The sequence below is a fragment of the Pangasianodon hypophthalmus genome, chromosome 17, assembly GCF_027358585.1.
Source record: "Pangasianodon hypophthalmus isolate fPanHyp1 chromosome 17, fPanHyp1.pri, whole genome shotgun sequence".
Classification (NCBI taxonomy): Eukaryota; Metazoa; Chordata; class Actinopteri; order Siluriformes; family Pangasiidae; genus Pangasianodon; species Pangasianodon hypophthalmus.
Genome location: NC_069726.1, coordinates 23650774 through 23675773, shown reverse-complemented (window position 1 = coordinate 23675773; position 25000 = coordinate 23650774). Strand labels below are relative to the sequence as shown.

The window sequence follows — 25000 nt, the reverse complement described above, 5'->3', positions numbered from 1 at the left end:
GTCAAGTCCAAGAAAAACTTCCTCATTCGCACAGTTTGGATCTCAAAATGGCTCTCGTATTTAAAAATTCACGTCTAAGTGACGATTTTCAAAACGACAATTTGACTTGAAACCGTGTGTAAAGTAACGCACGTTTCCAACCTGACGTACAAACTTTTCTTAGTGGGCGTGGCAGTGAGCTGCAGTAATTAAACATGCTCGCAGTTTGAGAGAACTGAACTGTAACAACATTTTTTTTTATTTATGTAGTAGGAGTTATGCATCTATAAATCATTTGCATAAAGGTTTTTGAAAATATGTTAATGGCAAATATCTGTCAACCTTCTGCTGATTGATGTTACACTTAATTTGTACAAGTTTATTAAAAGATAAATAATAGCTACGTAGCCCTTCTTGATTTCCTGACAAATTCTTACACCGAGGAGAAAACGCACCTTTCAGGACTTGCTCATAACGATGAATGAGTCGTGAACCGATATCGTCTTGCTAATCTGCTAGCGGCGAGTCTGTACAGGAGAACGTGATGTAATTGTGCTATAATCGTACCTGTGCAAGGTGAAGAGCTACATGTACGTTACTGCTATCGACTGCGTTTCCGTTAAAAGAATTATTGCTTTCTGAGCCATTTTCATCCGTGTGAGTGTCTGTTTCCAGAAATACTGATATGCAAATTAGATAAATGATAGCTGGGCGGAGAGTCCGGTTCTTGTCCGTTCCATGGAATCGTTTGATTTAGAAATTACGTCGTCGCACAACTAAGTTGCGCGGGTATATTCGTACGCAAACTTTTCTCAAGAGCAAATTGAGAATGGCGTAAGAAATAAGATCCCTGGACTGGCTGAAACTGATTCATGACCGAGTCTTTAGGGCTGAGGTATTCACACCGTGGGACACGCCCACCTGGGGGCGGGGAATAAATATTTAAATGAGCATTTCAGACCTGCTAGACTTTACACAGTTTGTGTCAGAGCTCCATATTTTAATGACAGAATGCAAAAACATGCCAAAAGAGCAGTCTTCTTTTCCCCCCTAATAAGAACGGAAGATTAACCGATCCACCCGTGAACTAACGATGATTAACAGCAGACCTTCTCTTTCTGTCACGGTATAATGAGTTTTTAATTAATAAACTTTATTAATGTGGAATACAGTTTATCAAAGTGTGTATGATTCAGCTATCATTACATGAGTATATAACATTAGTTAATGATATTTTTTTTAAGGATTCCACAGGAATATTTCGACCAAAAATAGTCAAAAATGGTACTTTCACTGTTTTCGTCTGAAAAAGAGAAACAAGGCTGAGAATTTTGACTAAAACATTAAACAGGCCTACACTTTACAAATAAAGTTGATGGTAATTGTAATTGAAGAGTGATTTAAAATGCTGTTCGTTTGCTTTGTTCTCCTGAGACGCTCAGAAAACACTCCAGGTTCAGGAGGGACGTTAAGCAAGCGATTGGTATTAATTGTGTTCCAAGACTGTGGTTTGGTTTTGTGGAATTCTGTTTTCCAGTTAATAACAGGCAATAACTTTACAAGGGGTTTTTTTTTTTTTTTTTTTTTTTTGCCTGGGAAGCTGGGGCTCGTGGGGGGAAAAGTTCGAATGCATCTGCTTCCGGGCGTCGAGTCTAAACGAAATCGAGATTGAAAGCGGTCAAGTCCTTTTCAGGACCAAGCTTTTACTTCCGCTAGTCGGCTCCGTTCGTGCATTGTGCCAGTGATGAGGCTGTTTCCTGGAAGACAGAATTACTTCCTTCCTCACTTCCTGTTGTGAAAAGAAAACATGAATATTAATTTTACAAACTCTCACTTGAGACCAATCCCATATTAAGGCCAATGAGACCAACATCCATGACCGAGACGAGTCCAAGTAAAAATGGCAACAATTCTGAGACAAGTCCAAGTCGATACTGAGATTGGACTCGAGTCTTACTACAGCCTTGTTTTTGTTTTTTTTTTCTTGCAGTGCTTCTGCCAAACTGACCCACTTTAATTCACAAAATCTCTGAGGCTACTTTCTCGGCTATAGATAGATCTTGTTCTGACCTGCCTTGCAAGAAGGGGAGGAGAAAAAAAAAAGTGTCTAAGGTAAATATTTAGCTCTAAAGTGACACAAATTCGGAGAAGGAGGCGCGGCGGTCCTGGTCCCGGAGCTGGCCGCGGATTGGCGAGGCAGCAGGTGGTGTCGGTGTTTTATGGCGATCTTGAGGTCGTGTTTGAGAGAGAGTAACAGAAGGGTCTTTGTGAGAAAGCAGCTGGAATCCACTCTCTTCCTGACTTGCTCTGATTGGTTAACCATCGTAACGTTTAGCTCGATTCATGAGCTGAGGAGCTGAGGCAAAGTTAAGCTTTTGTATAATCTCCCAGACGCAAAGCAAACACTTCAGCTAATCTCTCTGCAGCGCTACTGCGCTGTTCAGTGTTTATTTGGTTATAATAACCGCACTTTGCATGTACACCAGATAAATAAGTGAGCACTCAGAGATTGTAGTTATAAGACCCTCGCACGGTGAATGGACAGGATTAAAATCTCACATACCGCTGTCTTAGTGAGTGATATGATGGTATAACTACTACTACTACTTTTCTCTCCTTATATACTTATATACTTATATATTTATTCATGTTTCATCAATATAGTTGCATGTTTGATCCCAGTGTTGCATCGTCATAATTTCAGCTTCATTAAACAGGACAGTCCCTGATCATCCAGTGTCTGAGATACACCTTCGACGTATTCGATTAAACTGACATGGCATCCTGGTGTCGTTTCCTATTTTATTTCTCCGTCCTCCTGTGAGAAGATATCAGATATCACCTCACCTTGAGGAGGAAAAAAAAAAGATGTTTGACCTCAGATATTAAACGTTTATCGATTCACAAAATGAAAAATGGATGCTTTTGAATTCAAATCGTTAATGGAACTTTGGTTCGCCTCCAGCGTCTCTTCCACTGCTCGGACGCCATGTTGCGAACGGGGCGTGATCATATGACGGACGTGGTGCAAACATCCGGGTTTGTAGAAGATGCAACCTGCTAGAGTTTTATCACAGAGGAGACATTTTTTGTATTTACAGGCGTTCCATTGCCAAACAAATCCAACCGGAATAGAGCTTAAGACGATGCTGCTGTTCTGTGATGGATATGGATATGAATCGTTCTCTCTCTTCAGTCTCCTGTTCTTGAACTGTCTGAGACAGAAAATTGCTTAGTTCTCGGAATAATCATGACCAGGACGAGGGATGTTGGTGTTTCTAGCTGCGTAAGAGGTTTTACCGGAGGTGCCGGACCATTTTCTCCTTCTTCAGAACACCTTCAGCACTTAGAAGCGAACATCGAGTCTATTTACTCCAATTACTCTGAGCACAAAGATGGCCAGTGAACAGCGAGGTGAAGTCGGGGTCGAAAGCTCTGATAACAGGCATCAGACCTGAATACACCAACTGTCCTCCTGCTCCTCAATTACGCATTCAGCTCGTAGCCGATGACGTTCTCACCCTGCACAGACGTGGCCGGTGTCCAGCCCGAGCGCGCCGCGCGGGTCTGTCACGTCTCGGGGGACGGAAACGTATTGCTCATTAGCAAGGCAGGAAGTGTTGAACTGCTCTGAATATTTTGATCATTAGAGAGGCAGCGAGTAACGAACAGCTCGGAGTCTTCGTCCAGCGCTTCACTTCCTACATGTTCACGTTGTTCAAAAATAGCAACACGTTCCTCAGGATCGCTGCTTTATTTAGTACAGAGTGTGTGGAGCACAGGGAAACGGGTTTACAGGTGTTAAAAACGCTTCACACTCTTCCTTTTAAGCTTTTAACTTGTACAATGTTATTCTAAGGCATCAGGAAAAAGCAGGTATTAAATGAACCTGGTTAAAGCCAGAGACCCGGGTTCAATCCTGAGCTCAGGTGAGAGCGCAAGGTTCGATTTTTATTCAGGGCTTTGAAAATACATGATCAAATCATGTTGGATTTACAAAGAAAAAGTGTCTTAATGTAACTCAATAAATGGAACCGATGTATGCATTTGAATTAAGCGAATTCGATAAGCTTTTTTTTTTTTCTCTTTCTCCCAGTGTGGACATTTTAAAAGGCAACAAATAAAAATAAATCAAGACAACAATCATAAATAGATTATAAATTTAATAGATTATAGAATATTCACAGACGCATTACAGTTGTTGCCGAAGCAATCGCAGGAAAGCAGAGCCGTAACTTTAGGCAAAGGGATTCAAGAGTGATTTGTAGTTTTGCTGTTTTCACTGTGTGTGTTTTGACCACAGACAGTGGTGGAGTTTTCTGACTGTTGGATTAAAGGTCTAGATGAACGAATGGGCAGCAGGATGGCATTGCTGCTGCAGCTGCCGCTACTGCTATGTGACCTGTGGTGTTGTCTGTTCCTACTTTGACCTGTGGTCATGATTGCTACTGCTCTGACCTGAAACTTTTTTTCTTTTTGCAGTTTAAAATCATCTAAGGTATTTATGTTTATTTCTCATCAGTCTGGAAATTTTTTCTCCACTTGGTGCAAGTATCTGCACCAAACTTATCTGTCTTATATTGTGTTTGTGTTTTAATTGAAAAATGCTCCATAAAAATGCTGTTTGATATTAAATCCTGCCTGTCTGTATAATAGCACATTGAACAGCTAGAATGCCAGTAGACAGTTGTTTAGACAGGTCTCAAGATGATGTGATTAAAATTTGGGGAAGATTGGACAAAATTTGGAGGAGGAGTAGCAACAATGGCACTTGGGAAGCATTTTTTTTTCATGCTGTTGTAACTTTCGACCAGTAAGTGGCCCTGTCATGGAATTTGTTGCGTAGGCTCAGGTCATGGTCCTGAAGACGCCTACCAAGATGTGTGTCAGTGTGCAAGGTCGTTGCTGAGATGCAGCCTCACTTCCTGTTTGGTGGCTTCGATGTCAGATTTGTTGGCACGTTATGGTCAAACTGTTTGGAATATCAGCATTCTTTTGATAACTTTTGTCCAGGTTGGTCTGAAGATGATGTATGCCAAATTTGGTGTTGACCGGACAAGGAAGAGTAGCGAAAAAAACAGTTTTTAACAAAATCCATGATGGTGGAAAATCTAATTAGGTGTAAATTGACGTCATAGGGTGCGTTGAACTCGTCTTGACCCAGGGTATCCATGCCTGCCTTTTAAATTTTGGACACACGGTTCAAAAGTTATGACCATAAAAGAATTGACCCAATGGTGGTGCTAGAGTGATGGCCCAAATTTGGTCAGAATGTTCCTTAGACCCTCGTCAATCAGTGTGCCAATTTCACAGCTTTTACCAGACGGTTCTGTGGGCTGCCATAGACACTTTAGCCAGAAGAAGAAGAGGAAAGGGAGGAAGAGGAAAGGGAGGAAGAAGAATAATAAGGAAAGGCAGAATAACAATAGGGTGCCTATGCACCTTCGGTGCTTGGCCCCCTAATTATCGAAAAAGGGCAAACAACTGTTGTGTAAAAAAAATAATAATTCATACATTTAAACTGATGTGTAAATGATTTAACAGGCTAGCAAGTTGATTTGGCCGTAACTGTTTTAATATTCTTTTAAAACTAAACAACATTTGGCCACAAATTGATCGGAGGATAATAAGCTGAAACATATCTTATCGTAGCAGATTCAGCGATATCGTTGACTTAAGAATAGAAACTGTAAGGTGTCAGAGCCTGGTGTTTACGGCCCTAAATACTGCACGGATTATCTTTTCGATGTTCGCGACGTGTCTTATAACTTTTTATACCACAGTGCAGTTGAATGCTCCAGTCTGATTGGTCAGAGGATGTACGGTATTTCTGTAACAGCACGACTCAGACAGTAGTTTCAACTGTAACAGGAACAACAGGTTTATACCGTATTAATGCGCTGGCTCTAATATATTATCGTTTCTATAGTAACAGCTCATCCACAGGGACTTGTACAGTGGACGCTCCACAAAATCTAACACTAATAATAATAATAAACTGATTTAAAAATAGCGTCGCTTAACAAAGTGGTCAGCGGAGTTTACTCTTTCTAGTTTCTCGGTAAATATCAATAGATATCACCCTGATTTGGCTGCATTGTTGCACATCATTTACATTTTCCCCTTCTCTTTTTCTTTTCTTTTGATCATTCGTTCAATCTTTGCACAGTTCCTCTTTCTTTGTTTATTTACGGCACGCTGTCGAACCCATCTGGAGCTGATGTTAATTGGGGATATTCTTCACTCAGTCAGGAAGCGTGTCAGCTTGAAGTACTGTCACTGCTGTCATCGCTGAAGTGACTATAATCACACTCAGGGTATTAAAGGCATGCATGGATGGTGTGAGTCCGGAGTAAACTTTAGGTTTCAGTTCCAGCACAGGGTGTGTGTGTGTGTGTGTGTGTGTGTGTGTGTGTGTGTGTGTGAATAATAAAGCTGAGCATTGTGCTCTGCTGATCATGGTGTTAATTAGAATATCTGTATTCTCTCTCACACCTGACTTTTGGGGGTTTTTTTTGTCTTTTTGACTTTGTTTCTCTCTTATTTCCTTTTTTCTGTCTCTGTTTTCTTTATCTACAGTCATGGGGGAAAAAAGAAAGTACACCCTGCTTCAAGTCTACGTTTTTATTCATCAGGGCGTGAATAACAATTATGTGGTCCTCCCCTAGTTCTGTAAAAAAATCATCAAGAAGTGTAACTACCTCTATAAAAGCAGAACTTTTGGCGGTTTGGTTTTCTGGAGCACTCAGGTGTGTCTCTACATCGTGCCAAGAACAACAGACATCAACCATGACCTCAGAGAAGCAATTGTTGCTGCTCATCAATCTGGGAAGGGTTATAAGGCCATCTCCAAACAATTCTGCAGTGAGAAGGATTGTTTACAAATGGAGAGCCTTCAAGACAGAGGGTGTACTTTCTTTTTCCCATGACTGCATGTCTTATTGCCTTTCTTTCCTTTTCTCTTTCTTTTTTTTTTTCCCCTTGTAGTTAGTAATTATGAGATACCGTGCTGTAATGATGATAGGGTGAGATGTGGTATCAGTGATCATGTGATCTGAGTGGTGGTGGTGTTGGTGGTGTGTCTCTGTTCTCTCCTGTAGAACAGCTCAGACTGTATCAGGTGGAAACTGGTGTTTATGTTAGAGTGAAGGTGTTCAGAGTTAATGCCTTCTCTGACCTTTGTGTGTGCTGAAAGCTGGACAGAGGCTTCAGGCAGCAGATCAGCTCGAGGTGATGGATGGATTGATGGATGGATGAAGTTGTAGTATGTAGCCGAAGTGGCTTCACACTCGCTACACACCTGCTCAATACTGGACTGAATATTTTCACCGCTTTCCTCTCAGTCTAACAGATTCAAGTGGGTGTTAGCATCTTTCTGCTCAATGACTGTTGTGTTACACGTTTCTGTAAGAACACACGTCCTTCTGCTGAGCGCTCATTTTAACGTTCGATAAAACCTGGAACGTGAGGATGTGCGAGACACTCGGACTCAGTCCAGACGCAGTCAGATCAGCCAGAGATCAGAACTAATGTGTGTCATTATGAAGAGATGAGTGTCTGTTAGCCATGCGCTCTACAGTACAGCTGTATTTGTGTGTGTGTGTGTGTGTGTGTGTGTGTGTGTGTGTGTGTGTGTGTGTGTGTGTGTGTGTGTGTGTGTGTGAGGCTTTTGTCTAAGAGCGATAAGTGAATTTCACTTCGTATGATCTGCACACGCTCCTTTTCCCAGACTGTACTGCAGTTAACCAAACCTCCTGCAGATCTCTCAATCCTTATTCATTCAGAACTCACCCACATACGGCTCTGTTTAAATCCCAATCTCTCTGTCCTTATTCATTCAGAACTCATCCACATACGGCTCTGTTTAAATCCCAATCTCTCTGTTCTTACGTCATTCAGAACTCATCCACATACGGCTCTGTTTAAATCCCAATCTCTCTGTTCTTACGTCATTCAGAACTCATCCACATACGGCTCTGTTTAAATCCCAATCTCTCTGTTCTTACGTCATTCAGAACTCATCCACATACGGCTCTGTTTAAATCCCAATCTCTGTCCTTACGTCATTCAGAACTCACCCACATACGGCTCTGTTTAAATCCCAATCTCTGTCCTTACGTCATTCAGAACTCACCCACATACGGCTCTGTTTAAATCCCAATCTCTCTGTCATTCCGTCATTCAGAACTCATCCACATACGGCTCTGTTTAAATCCCAATCTCTGTCATTCCGTCATTCAGAACTCATCCACATACGGCTCTGTTTAAATCCCAATCTCTGTCATTCCGTCATTCAGAACTCATCCACATACGGCTCTGTTTAAATCCCAATCTCTGTCATTCCGTCATTCAGAACTCATCCACATACGGCTCTGTTTAAATCCCAATCTCTCTGTCCTTACGTCATTCAGAACTCACCCACATACGGCTCTGTTTAAATCCTAATCTCTCTGTCATTCCGTCATTCAGAACTCACCCACATACGGCTCTGTTTAAATCCCAATCTCTCTGTCCTTACGTCATTCAGAACTCATCCACATACGGCTCTGTTTAAATCCCAATCTCTCTGTCCTTATTCATTCAGAACTCATCCACATACGGCTCTGTTTAAATCCCAATCTCTCTGTCCTTACGTCATTCAGAACTCATCCACATACGGCTCTGTTTAAATCCCAATCTCTCTGTTCTTACGTCATTCAGAACTCATCCACATACGGCTCTGTTTAAATCCCAATCTCTGTCATTCCGTCATTCAGAACTCATCCACATACGGCTCTGTTTAAATCCCAATCTCTGTCATTCCGTCATTCAGAACTCATCCACATACGGCTCTGTTTAAATCCCAATCTCTCTGTCCTTACGTCATTCAGAACTCACCCACATACGGCTCTGTTTAAATCCCAATCATGATTATTTTTTGCTTAGAATCAACATCAGTTCACAGACCCCAGTGTTGTAATGAGCTATACGTTATTTTTATTATTTATTATTATTCTGTAGGCATGAGACGATACATTTTTTTAATTTTAATCTATTTATTTTGTAATGACGACCAGTCGATCTGCTGCGATGTCAATATGTTGTATTTTAATTAGTAGTAGATCAGGATTTATAATAGAAGGTGTAATATAAGGTGTAATTATCTCCTATTATTAACAGTATTTTAACCTTTTTCAGTGTCGTAAATGAATTTCATGGCAAAGGTTTTAATCTGGAAAGATTGTTTGACGGTAGATTGTGCCTTACATGAACGTTCACCTGAAGTGTGTATGTGTATGTGTGTATGTGTGTATGTGTGTGTGTGTGTGTGTCGGACTTACCAATTTAATTGTACAGATCAGGAATACGATCATGATTTGATTTTATTTTTTGTATATTTCCTCATGTCTCTGAAATTAGTTTCTCGTTAGCACAACACACGACGTGCCTCTGAAATGGTTTTAGATGCGAGTGCGACTTACATCAAGCGCAGCACACAGGTGTTGATTTTAACCCGTGTTTCAGACCGCGGTCAAGCTAGCCATGATGGATAACAGAGTGCACGTATATACTGCGGTTTACTGTAACTACAGATAGTTGAGCAATAGTTACAGTCCGAATGAAACGACACGTGTGCTATAACTTATTATTGTTATTATTATTAGCTGAACTTTTTGGACTGTTAAGTAAACATGCTTCGAGGCAGTTCGATTCCCTCTCGCAAACTTCCTGCTCTGTTCGCTACGACCGCTGCTGTTGCCACCAAGTGTGTAAGAAGAGGTGATGATGAATATTAAACAAAAATATCACAAAACACCTCAGAGAAGCTAAATTCGTCTTGCCGTATTTTGTATCACGATATTCGAGACAACGAAATTCTGTCTCATGCCTAATATTGTCACTATTATTATTATTATTGTTGTCTTCTTTCTTTTTTGTCTCTATGTACGTGTGTCTATTGTTTTCTTCCTGACTATGTTTCTGTGTCTGTCTGCTTTCTTTTTATTTGCCCGAGACAGAAAAATCACCTTGCATGTGTACAGAATAGGGTAGTTAACACCACGGGGGCAGAAAACATCATAGACCATAAATAAATTAAAAGAAAAGGAGGTGAAACAGCATCTTCATTTGTTTTTTTCCTCATCTTTTTCTCATCTAGGCTTAAGGAACATCACAACTAAACCTGAGTAAAATACACTTTAAAACTTTATTATTGATCAGTGTGATGGATTTTATCCCATAACATATCTTCCATACAAGCTATAGTTCTAAAGTAGCATATTATCGATCACAGCGCTGGTATAGTTTGTTTTAGTGCCGTGCGATCGATGTATAGAAGCAGATGAATAACACAGCGCAGCTTTTACATCCCTCAACGCTTTTATCTTTAGTGTACAGCTCTTCTTTCTGTCTCTGTTAAGTTTGCGTCTTGTAAGATGAAAAAATATCCATCCTTCTCTAAGACATACAGAGATATATAGATATATTTCTCTATACCTTTCATTTGCGTCATTTCTTTTACCCTTCCCACTTTCTTTATCCCACCCTTTCTCCTCCCTGAAGTATAAAACGAGGCTTGCGGCTCGAGAACGCAGGTGCAGCGACACACATTCATTTCCATATCGCAGAGATTAGAGGCGCGGCACCGTCACAGAAATCATTTTCACAGCCTTATTTATTTATCATCAGTCAGGAGCTCGTCTAGAAACACCACCGATGAAGCCTTGGCGTCCTGCCATCCTGGTCAATTCCATCACTTCAGAGGATAAATAGATGAGAAATTAATTATCGGGGAAAGCGGTACAGAAGTGTGCGTGAGATCCGCAGTAATGAGTCGAGCTGCAGCTGATCCTTCGAGCTGAAACGTCAAATGAATGAAGTGCAGATGGTGCGTTTTTAACCACAACCGAGTGTCTGCTCGAGCCGGGACGACGACACGGACGACGTTTCTTTCTCGCGACTGCTGACTTAATCCCGCTTCAGGACTCGTTTCTTTTTACGTTCAAACAATCTTTACAAACAAGTCATTGTGTAGCTATCCGGAAACCTCGATATTCTCTTTTTAAGCAGCTTATATTTACAAGATTACCGATGTTACATTAATTCAAATTTACTCTAAAACTGCTGTGTGCTTTTCTGTGTTTTGTTAGTTTCAATCTAAAATTTCTATAACTGCCAGAGTAATTAAAAAAAACACTGAGTCGGATCGATTGTAACGCGCAGACTGACAGGCTGATGTTTATTTTCTTTAAGATTTTGTCATGAATTGTTTTCACTGTTTCTTCCAATCAGAACAGGGCTAGTGATGGATATTTCACTTTCTTACACCACTGCTTTAATAACTACTGCAGCTAGTTAATGCTGTGACTAACTCTAACCCTAACCTTAACTAACCAGTAACCAGAAGGAATGTTTTCAGTTTTTGAAATAAAAGCTGTTTTTTTTTTTTTTTCTTTTTTTTTTTTTTTTTTTTTTTGGAGGATACTTGATGTCTCATCATCGGACCTCCATGTTGTAAAGTTGTGTAAATGTTTGCATAAGCCAAACCGATCTAAAAATTTCCGCCAGATTAGCAGAAGTTTCAGAAACGCTGTTTTTCTTCGTACTCACATGCATATGTTAATCACGCATAAAGTGCGAAGCGCGTTCTCAGCACAGCTCATTTGCGTTTAGTGACGCCCACAAAACTCCGTAAAAGGTAAAGTGCCCAGAGGGCTCCGAACACAAACTGAATGACCAGATAAAGACTGAAAAACACAAGTGGAATTTATTTGACTCATTTCTAAGCCAATAAAAATGTTTAATAATAATAAGCGAGCGCTGAACTTTCCATCAGCTGAGGCATTTGGTTACGGCTCAGCGCAGACAGAGCGGCCCGTCCTCCGTTTATACGCCGCCATTTCTTTTTTTTCATAATTGAGTCATTTTATTTGTCTTAATTTATGGGGGTGTGTTGGCCCACTTTCTTTATCTTTTTAAATATTCTTTAATTAATGCCAATAAAATAAAACGATTGGTTTTCACTAAATGTTCTCGATGGTACTTTTGGTCCCTGACTGAGTGAACTACCATGAGGACGTGTTTTTGAATGAGACTCCAAAGCTCTTCTATAAGTCGCTCTGGATAAGGGAGTCTGCTAAATGCTGTAACTGTAATAAAAATAGCCCATGTGTGTGTGTGTGTGTGTGTGTCTGTGTGTGTGTGTGTGTGTGTGTGTGTGTCTGTGTCTGTGTGTTGTGAAGTGGGAATACATGGCTGTTTGCCAGCCAATAATGGAGCAATGCATGTGTGCTGTTTAGACTGTCATCATGGCTGAAATCGCACATTAAACAAGTACTCAGCTCACACACACACACACACACACACACACACACACACACACACACACACACCAGCTACATCCTCCACACCACTGACTCTCAGTTACCAACCAGCAGTGTGTTTAATCCACAGTCCACATCTCCCTTAACCTCCTGTTTACACTCTGTACTTTGGCAACGTCCTTGATCCGAGTCATTTCCCGGTCCGCGCCGAGTTCCTCAATCCTTCCCATCCAGGCCGTGTGCCATTTCTCCGTCCCTGTCCCACTGCTCCATTGAGCCTGCACCATTCCAAACAAATGCACACACTATTGTTTGACAGACTTATTTGACCTATATTACGTGTGACAAATCAAAAAACAAAAACAAAAAAAAGCTCATGTTATTTTGTCATAGTATTTTGACACGTTTGTGTGTGAAAATTAACCCCATGATGATCGAATTGCATTAATTGTTGTGATTAACAGTTTTCTGGATCATTTGTTAATAATGACTGTGGCAGTGTTTTTGTTTTGTTTTTTTTTTCTTTTTGATTTTTTGTTACTTTTCAAAGTATTTAAAACAAAAAATTTTCACCGCATGAACAAAAGTTTCTGAAATGAACCTTTTGATTTTCTTAGTACTCTCGTAGGCGTACGTTGACGTATGCCGTAAATTACTGGGCGCATGCATGGCACAGATGATTTGGTGACGCCCACAAAACCCCATAAAAGGCAAAGTTCACAGAGCTGAAATGACAAGTAAACGGCAACAAAAAGACTTCCTCGGCGGTGGAAGTGGAAATCAAAAACTATTGGAATGACTTTGTAATTCGATTGTAAAATCACAGTCGGCGCTAATCCGATGATTTGAAGTTACTATTTGCGCAAATATGCGTTAGTATGCGCACATTTACACCTGCTCAGGAGCACGAGTAGGATACAAACGATTTTCCTGAGAACCAAGTATCTTGTAAATGCTCCTTTGAATGATTTGCGAATAAATAAATCATATTTGCGCATAAATAAATAATCATTACGTGCTAATGCTTCGTACGTTCTAAATGTTAACACGTTAATGTTTGTGTGTTTCAGGTCGTGTCTCTCTGTAAGGCAGCGGAACAAAGAGGAAGACACGGACAAAGTGTAGGTCTCTCTCTCTTTCTGTTTGTGATTTTATTTATTTATTTTAACTTCTCACTTAAACTCGACTTGAATAGAAAAGAGAAAAGTATTTGAAATGATGGTTAAATATTTAGTCGCAAATATCAGCGACGTGTCTGTTTCTTTCATGAATCATTAAATTATGTTGTAATATTTAAAACATACCTACATTATTATTTTTTTTTCCATGACTATGGTCATGTCGTCATGGTGACAAAATGACCCCCCCCCCCCCCCCTCCACTTCGTGCGCTGTCAGTTTCTTGACTCCAGACCAACATTTGATTTCTGGTCCTGGAGTTATTATTTTATTTTATTTAATTTGTTTTTGTAAAATCACAGCTACTCCATGTTGTGTTCAGGAAGAAAAATTGCTGCCTGCCATCTTGCTTTTGCCCTGCATCGTCAGACGTGTCCTTCTCCGCAAAAATCTGGTGAACGCATTAAAGTTTGAAACGCACAGAAGGAAGAACTAGAGCTGCTGAGGATCTTTTCTGGTTTAAAATGGAGCCTAGTGATGATAACGATGACTGTTATCATGATATATGAATGTGTAATGTTGAAGCACGAGTGTGAGAGAGATTAGAAGACGGATCATGAAGGGCCGAGTGAAACTATTACATCCGCTTGAATTCTGCGGAATCCATTAAACGTTGCCGCTCGGCTGTTTTCCTGCCAAACGCTGCGGGGGTGGAGGAGACGGCTCAGATCCCGCTTTACACGGAGGCAGCGCTGGCTCTCGGGTCACGAGCGCGCTCGGAAAGCTTTGCAAAGCCGTCATGCTAATTCCAACCACGTCAGGATCAGGGATAATTTCAGTACGAGTCTGATTTAACCACACACACACACACACACACACACACACACACACCTACTGTAGATCTCATCTTCTGCAATTGTTTGAATTAAACCTCTGTCTCGGATTTCACTGCACTCTTTACAGAGATACTGTCCAGTACGTCGAGGCATCGCGCTCCGAGGATTCAGTTCAGGATTAGGATTAGTTACGGATGCTGGTTTTCACGTCGTTGTGGATTTATTTTCCGTTAAACGAATTTCCGTTAAACGAATCTTAACACTCGTTTAATGCAGAAACTCCTCATGGTGTTTCTCCACGCTGATGGATTGCACATGTTAAAGCCCTGCGGTGCAACAAACACGAACACCACCTTGATCTACACCTACAACTCCTCAGAGACACGGGTGAATTCTTGCCACTGGCTTTTTGTAACGTAAACACACCGCTTTGTGTACACACACACACACACACACACACACACACACACACCGTGTTCAGCCTTATCCTCAACCTCCGGACTCACAAGGACTGTTTTTTAGGTTTGGTTTTCTAACACACCTCCAACGTTTCCACTCATTTGAGAGCCTTCAAGCCGGTGGATATGACGATATAACATCGATATCATGATCGCATTCGTCACGATACACTTTTCTGAGATATAATACACACCGTTCAAGTTTAAATTCAAGTTTGCATTACTGTCAAATGTTTCCCGAATAAATATCAAGGAGAAACTAAAATTCTTGCGCTATAGTGGTGTATTTTTCTCCATTTTTAAACTTTTTTTTTTTTTTTTTAAATAACAATTAAAATGATAATATATATTTTTTAATGATCCCCTCCCGTCCTTTTCAGTGTTCATTTATTTTTGTGCACATTAAATAAAAGCATCCCAAATTATTTTTAAGGTTTATTTTTTAATGTGACACTACTGCTTTTCTTCTTGGAGCGAGCGCATTAATTACAGCGTTACAGCCGGAACTACTGTCCGCTACACCTTCTGACCAATCAGATTCGAGCATTCAGCCGTGCTGTGGTATAAGTATTCGCGGTCAGCAGATATGTACGAGAAACTGGCAAAGCAACGAACAGCAACATAAAACATCCATCACAGACAAATACCTAGTGTACGTAGTTATAGTCACCTAGCTAACGTTTATTATCGTAGTCAGTGTAGCTAGCCAGCTGACACGCGCGCTAGTTTTCCATGTAAGTCAGCTGGCTAAAGTTCTGTTGATACTCCAGTTTTTTTTTTTTTTTTTTTTTTTTTTTTTAAGCGACGGCTCTCGTCACATCGTCACTGAAGGAATATTGATATCCGTAACTCCTGAATCTTTCGGTCGTAAATATGGCGCCGTGGTCATACAGTGAGCCTAATACACTCGTGTAGAAAGTCTGAATTTAAGTGACTTTTGTGTAATGTAGGTAATGAGTTACAGTAATGTAGCGAGGCACCGATATGCCCTGACTTCTTCTCCAAATATGGTGTGTGTGTGTGTGTGTGTGTGTGTGTGTGTGTGTGTGTGTGTGTGTGAGAGAGAGAGAGTGAGAGAGAGATCAGTCTCTGGTGGTTTGAATTACAACGAATTAGGGCAGTCTACCAGCTCGTGTCTGCTCCAGAGTTTTGTTCTGCACTGAGGACGGAGAAGACCAAGCTCTCCACACACACACACACACACACACACACACACACACACACACACACACACTCTACAGCGTGTCCACATGAGTGTATTCCCACTTTGCTCCTCATATTCCTTCCTCCATTCCACACACTCGCCGCAGTGTCCTTGAGAAACCCGTGACTTTGGTCGTTCGGTGTCTCGTTCTTGTGTTCCAGCTCTGTCTTTGCTCATCTCTGTTTCTTGTACGTTCCTGTGGAGAAATAATCGTTCGGTTCGAGTGGGCATTAATCATGCACGTCAGCTATATCGGTTTAGTCGAGGCGGTTTACTGCGCACTGCAGACGAAAGAACTGCTGCTCGGAGTTCCCGTTCAGTGCTGCTGTGTGAAATATTCATGCTGCTGATGTCAGCCATAGTGATTGTGTAAGCATCTCTCTCTCTCTCTCTCTCTCTCTCTCTCTCTCTCTCTCTCTCTCTGAGTTTTCTCTTATTACATCTCCATTACAAAATTCCCAGTTCACCAGTCATCTTTTCCTGCAATTGTCCTTCTTCACTCTTTTCATTTCCTCCACGACTTCCTCTCATTCCGTGTGTGTCTCTGCTTTGTGTTGCTCATGGTTTGTCCCCGATGCCCCGCTCGCCCGTGCCAAGACCAGGACCGCGTGCCCTAAAAGGACAGCTTGATGGAAAGCATCTATAAACGCAGCGCTGGTGAGCGTTGAGCTCGGGAGGGTGGGGAGGAAGGGGACTCTGTCTGAGTGCAGCGTTCTGTCCGACCTCGGGCTGTCGATCCATCACACGTTCCTCCACAGGCTTGTAAATCCACTTTTAAACCCACTTAGTGCTTTTACTGCTGCTGGCGTTCTGACATTTGTGTAAATTTGATCAACTGGCAGGTGATGGGTATGTTCACACTGACTCCGACAGAGCCAGGTTTTGTTTATCTTTCGTAAGATATATACATTTTTTTAAACATGTGTAGCAATGATAACAATCACAATAATAGCGCAACAAAACAGTTTTTTTTTTTTTTTTTTTTTATTTTTTATTTTTTTATTTTTTTTTTAAAAACACTAGGCTTGTGCGATACTGATTATTCCCTGATTGCGATTTTCTGTTTTTAAAATATTGCGATAAAAAAAATAAAAATAAAAAAAAACTACGGGGGGAAAAAAAGAACATTTCCACCATTTCAGGTTTAAAAAGCGTCATGGGATGGCGTCACCTGTATCACCTGTACATTCAGGAACAATTGTTAATCATCGCCCCCCCCCCCCCCCCAAAAAAAAAAAAAACCAAAAAAAAACAACAGTAAACAGTTAAAAAAAAACAAAAAAAAACATACATTTTGATATAATCAGTTGTCTAATATTCACATGGCCGACATTTTCACTGTTGATGTTGCTCAATGTTGAGAAGGAAGAGCAGGAGAGTACTTGTGTGTGTGTGTGTGTCTGTGTTTGTTTGTTTGTTTTTAAAAAAAAGGGGGTATTTAATCACTTATGTGTAAAGTCTAAGATTTGATGCTCCATTGTAGGACTATTTAAACTGTTGGATCAAAATCTTCCTCTTTTTTTTTTTTTCCCTCTCGAAAGTGATGATTTTTATTTATCATTTTCTTTCGGTGACATCTTTAATAAATATATAGCTAACATTATAGCTGAATACTTTTGTGTCTAATGTTGAAGTCAAACACACACTGAATAATTTTATTTCACATTCATGAACTCACAACGTTCCACCGTGACAGAGCGAGACGGGAGCACTGGTGGGAAGTGGGCGGGGCTTTCAATTTAATTCAATTCAATTTTATTTGTATAGTGCTTTTAACAATGGACATTGTCACAAAGCAGCTTTACAGAAATAAATGGATTCAAAAAAAATAAATTGTAAATATGCGAATTTATCCCTAATGAGCGAGACAGAGGTGACGGTGGTGAGGAAAAACTCTCTGAGATGATACGAGGAAGAAACCTTGAGAGGAACCAGAGTCAAAAGGGAACCATCCTCATCTGGGTGCAACGGATAGTGCGATTATAAATAAATCCCTTCTATTATTGTGTACTATAAGGACAAATAGTGCAACTGAGCAACCAGTAAATTCATCACAGTTTTCGCGAGAAGTCGGTTAGTTAAAATCTATCCACCGTCCACTGATGGAGTCCTGAGTGCGAAGCTGCTCGTGGAAACTGCAGCCCCAAAGCCGCTACAGTTCAAGGGAAGGGAAGCGGCTGCGGCTCGGTTTCACTACAGACTCATGTCACTGCTTTACACTCGCAAAAAAAAAAAAAGAAAAACTGAGTTTAACTGAATGTAAAAGTAAAAACCTAAAAGTGAAAAGAATTTTTCTTCTTTTCACTTTTAGGTTTTTACTTTTACATTATTCTAGAATTTGTATTTTATCATGTTAAAGATTCAGTATAAAATTTTTACCATCGAATCAGCTGCTTTTTAATTATTTTTTTAAATGATTGTCATATTTTCCAGCCTTAATTATATAAAATAAACATATATTGTGATACAGTGCCATGAAAACATGAAAAAGTATTCACCCTCTACCTTTTCTTTCTTTCTTTTTTTTTTTTTCGCATGTTTGTCGCACTTAATTGTTTTAAATCTTCAAAATGTAATACAAGACTGACAACCTGTGTGTAGGCAAACTGAACCTAAAATTCATTGAAAAACTGTGGAAAAGAAATATGCACAACTAGTGGAAATCAGGAAGGGGGTTAGGGTTAGGGTTAGGGTTAGGGTTACTTTACAATACTTTTTCACAGCACTGTATTATTTATATCCACCAACCCAACACACACACACACACACACACACACACACACACACACACACACACTCACGCCAATACAAGAGATGACGGAAACCCACATCCACTACACTGTGTGTGTGTGTGTGTGTGTGTGTGTGTGTGTGAGAGGGAGTTTGAAAATGTTGGTGGATTGGTCTTTATTTTGTCAAACGGCAGATCTCTCCTGCAGTGACAGCGTCTCTCTCTCTCTCTCTCTCTCTCTCTCTCTCTCCATCTTTCTCCATTTATCCCTCCATTCCATCTCTATTTTGTTTTCTTACTGTCTGCATCTCTTATTTCCTCCCATCTTCTTTTCCCGCACCGCTGGGATTCCGAGTGCTGCTGAAAGGATGTAGCCATGACGACGATTCCCAGGGGCCAGCCCGACACGGAGACAGTGTCTTTCTTTCTTTTTCTCTCTTTTTATTCCTTCCTCATTCTTTTTCTCTAATTTCTAAGGCTTTCACTTTCGGAAGGAAGTAAGGCAGAAAATGTCAGTGTGGGAGAATCTGGTGTATATGGGATGACCTTTGAGGCAGATTTAACAACACTCTATGTGTGTGTGTGTGTGTGTGTGTGTGTGTGTGTGTGTGTGTGTGTGTATATATATATATATATATATATATATATATATATATATATATATATATATATATATATATATATATATATATATATATATACACACACACACAAATATACTGATTGAATTGTGTCTAATGGGCTGGACGTGGGTCAGTTGTAGGGATGGACCACAATGCCTCTGTGTTCAAATTTAAACACAGAGTGGGCGTGGCTTAAACCTGAAGAATGTTCTTTTTTTTTTATATATATATTTTTAAAAGTTAAATATGATTAGTACGACTTTACCCCCGAAAACATCATCTCAACGCGTGAATTCTGCCTCTGAAATTTCCTCAAGCTAGATCAGCCGCATCACTCCAGTTCATAATCGCTCTCAACTACAGAGATGTGTTTTTTTTTTTTTTTTTGTTTTTTTTTTTTTTAATTATTTATTTATTTATTTATTTATCTTTTAAATCCCGTTCACTCTAGGCTCCTGTACCGTCGTATACACTATCAATAGTATCACTTCTGGTTTTGGAGAGCTGTAGGCTGAACCAGCGTGTGTGAACTGAAGTATTACTGCAGCGACGCTGACTCTGTGGAAAGAAGTGGGCGTGGCTAGACATGCATAATGTCGTTACAGCAAAAAAATAAAATTAATAAAATAAAAAATATCGGACCCTGGTTACAAATCAGCTGCTAGTCATTAACATTTAGTATTTAGTCCAGTTAGTAAATAAACCGAATGATTTTCCAGCTGTAAATAAACTCATTATGAAATTAAAGTAAATTATAGAAACTGCTCGTTGACTTGCTCTGTGTCGAACATCTTGTATAGTGATGAGTGACGAAGACATTCATGACTTAAAGATACACAACAGGCTACACGTTAAATGTGCAATTATCGGGACTCATCAAGAAATTCCGTCTATCGCAATCATCTCAAGCCTGCTTTGGGCAGTTAGTTTTTTTTTTCTATGATATTTCTAACAAATTTAGTTTTTTATAAAATATAAACGAACTAGTAGCCTGATTGACCAGGCAGTTACTAATGATGAATGTGTGAGTGCTCTAAATGAACGTCATCTTCGTTTGAGGAAAAACAGAACGCTCGCTCACATCCACATGAAGGTCAAAACCTCCCGCTTGTGTCTTGAGATCTCAGGCCCGATCAGACAAAACGTTTCTGGCAAGAAAAAAAAAAAATAACGGAATAGTGCGCCTCCTTGTGTTCGTATCTGTTTGAAACGCATTACGTTGTTCGGCATGAACAGATATTATATATGGCATTAGGAATAACGTATGAAAGGACGCATGATCTGGATCACCAGCGTCTAACCAATCAGGACAAAGGGGCGTGTCTCCTCGCATGTCAGTCATACACTTTTGCTAGCCTCGGCTTGTTTGGATTTTGAGGTTAAGTACAGCTAGCTTTAGTTACATTTGCAAAAAAAAAAAAAAAAGGCTGACAGAATAGTAAAAATGCTTAGAGAGAAGTATGTTTTCTTTTCTTGAAGTACAATTTCATGACAACATCGTGAACTGTGATTAAAGAAGAAATGAAATATATTATCTGAACAGTGCTAAGACACACATGCACATCTCTGCTGAACTTCGACTGAACTTTTTTACGAGTTACAGAGTTTCCTGAGAAAGGGTCATGTCTTTTTGGCTTCTACCTACTTCTCCACACACACACACACACACACACACACACACACACACACACACACGGCCAACTGCTGAAGCGCACTGTTTGCCTTTTCAGGATATACAGTGTCACAGAGCTAGAGCCAGACTCTTCTGACACACAAACACACTCTTGCGTTTACATACACACACACACACACACACACACACACACACACACACACACACACACAGGTCACTTGGGAGCTCATTATGGATTCTGTGATCTCTCTCTCTCTCTCTCTCTCTCTCCTTCTCTGCAGTATTTATTTGCAGTCAGTCGTTTCGACTTCCTGTTTCTTCCTCCAGCCCACACACACACACACACACACACATATACACATATACACACACAAACACACACACACACACACACACACACACACACAAACACACAAACACACAAAAGCTTAGAATCACTGAGTGTCTGAATGTCCATGGCCTGGATGACCTCACAACACAACTGTCACCAAGTGTGTGTCATTTCTCTGTAGTTTATAATACTGTGTGTGTGTGTGTGTGTGTGTGTGTGTGTATATATATATGAGAGAATCACTTATGTTTGACTCCTTGGGTCGTCACCCCACATATCAACTCTTTTGTTCTGTGTTTAATAGCACTCTCCCACTTTTTCTCTCTCTTTTATTTTCATCTCGTCTTCGTCACATGGCGTCTCGGGTCATCAGTCGCTCCGAGCTTTCTTTCACTGTTCTTGCATCATCAGATGAGCGCCATCATAAACCAGCCCTTATGTTCACGCTTACAAGCGACAAAGAGACAGACGTTCGTTCATTTTCTACGTACGCGTGCGACACGAAGCTGCGATTTCAGCGACAAGGTGACATCCAAACTATCGTCTCAATTCTATGCTAATTAGTTTAGACGCTGTGAAGAAGCGACGAATCCAAACAGTCGTCTTGGATGATTCTTCGGATCGATCCTATCGGATGGCTGCGTGCGGTCTGACGTTTTTTCAGTTTCCTGCTAACTAACTTTAGTTCCTACCTGCAGTTAGTTCACGCAAAAACGTACAAATTGTGGTTTTATTTTAATCTGTCATGTACGACTTCTTATTAAATGTATTTAGAGACCTTAGGAAGAAAAATAAAGCGCGGAAGGAAGTCGCCAAGATTGTTGGCGCCAATGGCGAGTGTACGTAGCTAGAAGTGTTAGCTCACTTTGCAAAGCTAATACGAAGCCAAGCACATGACATGTAATTTTATTTTTTACTTAAAAATTTTTGCTTTTTTAATCTTTATTAAAATACTAGAATACATTTTAAACAAAGGTAAATCTTTATATATATATAATGATAATCTGAGCCCCCATATATATAAATGCTACTCACACACGTATACAGTATAATCATTACCTGCTCTTTCAAATACCTTTCTGATGTCTGTCCGTCTTTTTGACACAGCCATCTCTTTTTTTTTTTTTTTTTTTTTTTCCCTCTCCAAGAATTCCTGATCTTTACCGATCGTCTCTGGATGCTTCGTTTCCTGGTGTCTTTTTAATTTGCTTGGTTTCATGCTGTCATTTTCCAATTTTTCACCACAGAACACACATTCTGGCCAGGTCTTGTCTTGACCTTCAATGAAAACAAAATTTAAGTAGGTTTTGTCATAGCGTCTAAACCTTTTCTTCACATCTCTGACATTTTTCCATTTGATTTTGATATTGCGTTGACACGCACGTTATCTGAACCGACATCAGCCAATGACGGTCCTTCCAGCTTGGAACGTGAACGCAATTGGCTAGTGTAAAAGAGAATCGTTAATAATATTTTATATAAGAGAGAATTGTTTTTTGACTGCCTTATGGTAAGCACATACAAAAATATTTTTATGTAAAACTATTAGTGGAACATTTTATGCATCTTTATTTGACCTCAAGTCATATCAGCTCCCGCGACCCTCCTGTGAAGCCCAGGTTGGGATCCACTGCTGTAGGCTATACGTTTTGGCTTCTACCGCTTCTCGCTTCAGAACTACAAATGCTGTACAGGCCACGCCCACAAGTGACGATAGTAGCATTCAGACCACACCCACAAGACACAAACTACAAGCGACACTATCGTTTCTCATGAGCACAAGCTGAAACCTTAGATGACGGTAGTTAGCGTCTACTATACATCTATAGTAGCTAGTTACTAGCCTCGTATAGATGTTCGTGTGCAACTCCGGTAATTAAATGTGCGTCATAATTGGATCTACTAGCCGCCTAGCTACTATAAAGCTAGCAATATATCTTCAACACTCTTAATTGTGTGTTACAGACATGTGTTTGGATGTGTTGCTGTAATTTTTATGTAGACAGTGCTCATCGCCTTCACGTGATAGACGTGTAAAGTAGACTTTAAAGTCACAGCACACTTTATTTGCTGTGTGATGTCTTCTTCCGTCCGAGCCGAACGTGTTTGCGTTAGCGTTAATTAAAGCCCTGATTATGTGCTTTAGCCTGTTTGCTAATGAGCCGGTGTAGCTCAGGGGATTTATCGTGCTTGCAAACGGATTTATAAAAATCTCACTCGCAGACATGCGGAATACAATACAAACACATTCAACTGTCTCGCACGTTCGTCTTCCCACATAACACGCTTGTTCTGTTTGTCATAAACACTAAATCTTGTGCTTGTTCTCTTGTATACACACACACACACACACACACACACACACACACACACACAGAGACATGTTGGAGAATTAGGGGGCAGTGGTGTATGGCCTGCTGCGTTGGCTGCTGTAGGAGCAGATGGTGCTGCAGGTTCTGGACTCGACTCCACCGGGGAGCTACCGCAGATCTCCGGCATGCATGCTAATGCCCGTGTGTGTGTGTGTGTGTGTGTGTGTGTGTGTGTGTGTGTGTGTGTGTGTGTGTGTGGGTGTGTTGAAGGTTTTTACTTCTTTGTGAGCACCAACTGACCCTGTAATATGTAAGGAATAGAGCGTTTAATTTATTAATGAAGGACACGTCGCACTTTTTAACGATTTATAGTTAGATTTAATGTCGTGGAACATCCTGAGAGACGAGTTAGTTCTTGTTCTTACTTACGTTATTTCTGTGATAGTCATTTCCTCACCAGCATCTTTCTCTCGCTTGCTCGTGCTCTTTCTCTCCTCTCTCTCTCTCTCTCTCTCTCTCGCTCTCTCTCTCTCTCTCGTGCTCCCCAAGAAACCAGAAAGCATAAACACATCTGTCCTGAAAAGTGTAATGCACCGTAACTGTTACAAAGTGCTGAAACTGGAGACTCCTTCCATTAATATTAATATACAAACGTGTCCTATCAAAAAGCGTCACTTTGTTTTGTTAAACAACATTTTTTAAAAATATTTGTTTATTTTTAGTATTACATTATGTGGAACGTCCACCGTTCAAGTCCCTGTGTATGATCTGTTACTATGGAAACGATAACATATTAGAACGAGCGCATTGATATAAACCTTCTTGCAACAAGCTGACGATGAGTTCAACCTCGTCTGAGAGCTACGGAGCAGCAGCCACCGATTCCAGGACCGTTTTACGTTGGACACAGTTAAGCCTGGAAAGAGACTGAGACATGTAAATAATTAGCAGCTGCTCCATTGTAACTGGCGAGAGGTGGGGGCGGAGTCATAATAGAAGACCACGCCCATCAGGATTGAAATGTTGCGGAGCGTAGAATAAAGGCGATCAGTCGCAAGGACGTTGTATTCATGTGCAGCGACGCTTTCACCTGTGTCCATGGCGACGGGTCACAAATCTCTAGTGTCGCTTGTCGCTTGGGGGCGTGGCCTGTCTGGGGTTTTTAGTTCTAATGAGAAAGGGTAGTAGCCGAAATGTAGCCTAGAGCACACAGTTTACTACGGTGTACGATTCACGATCGGTCCGAGGAATCGTTCGAGACGGTCGTTTACAGCGTCTTACCTAATTTGCATAAAGTCGAGAAAATCGCACGTCGCTGGAATCGCAGCTTCGGGTCGCAGGCGTGTGTAGAAAATGAACAGTAGAGTTATTTATTCTACACTAATACTCAATCTTATATTATATAGAAGCAAGCTTGTTATATAGAAGCTAAAGTAAGTTTGTGTGTTTGTGTGTGTGTGTTTGTGTGTGTGT

The 25000-nt window shown here is 40.5% G+C and overlaps 1 protein-coding gene across 5 annotated transcripts in view; it reads left to right on the top strand.

Moving 5' to 3' along the window:
* strbp (spermatid perinuclear RNA binding protein) overlaps positions 1–25000 on the top strand; it is a 121169-nt gene that overhangs the window by 21342 nt on the left and 74827 nt on the right. For 4 of the 5 annotated variants that reach the window (XM_034312512.2, XM_034312509.2, XM_034312510.2 and 1 more), the window contains exon 2: positions 13352–13402. The exons of the other annotated variant lie outside the window; for it this stretch is intronic. The gene's annotated coding sequence lies outside the window, so the exon portion shown is untranslated. The remainder of the gene's footprint in view (positions 1–13351; positions 13403–25000) is intronic. 5 annotated transcript variants of the gene reach the window in all.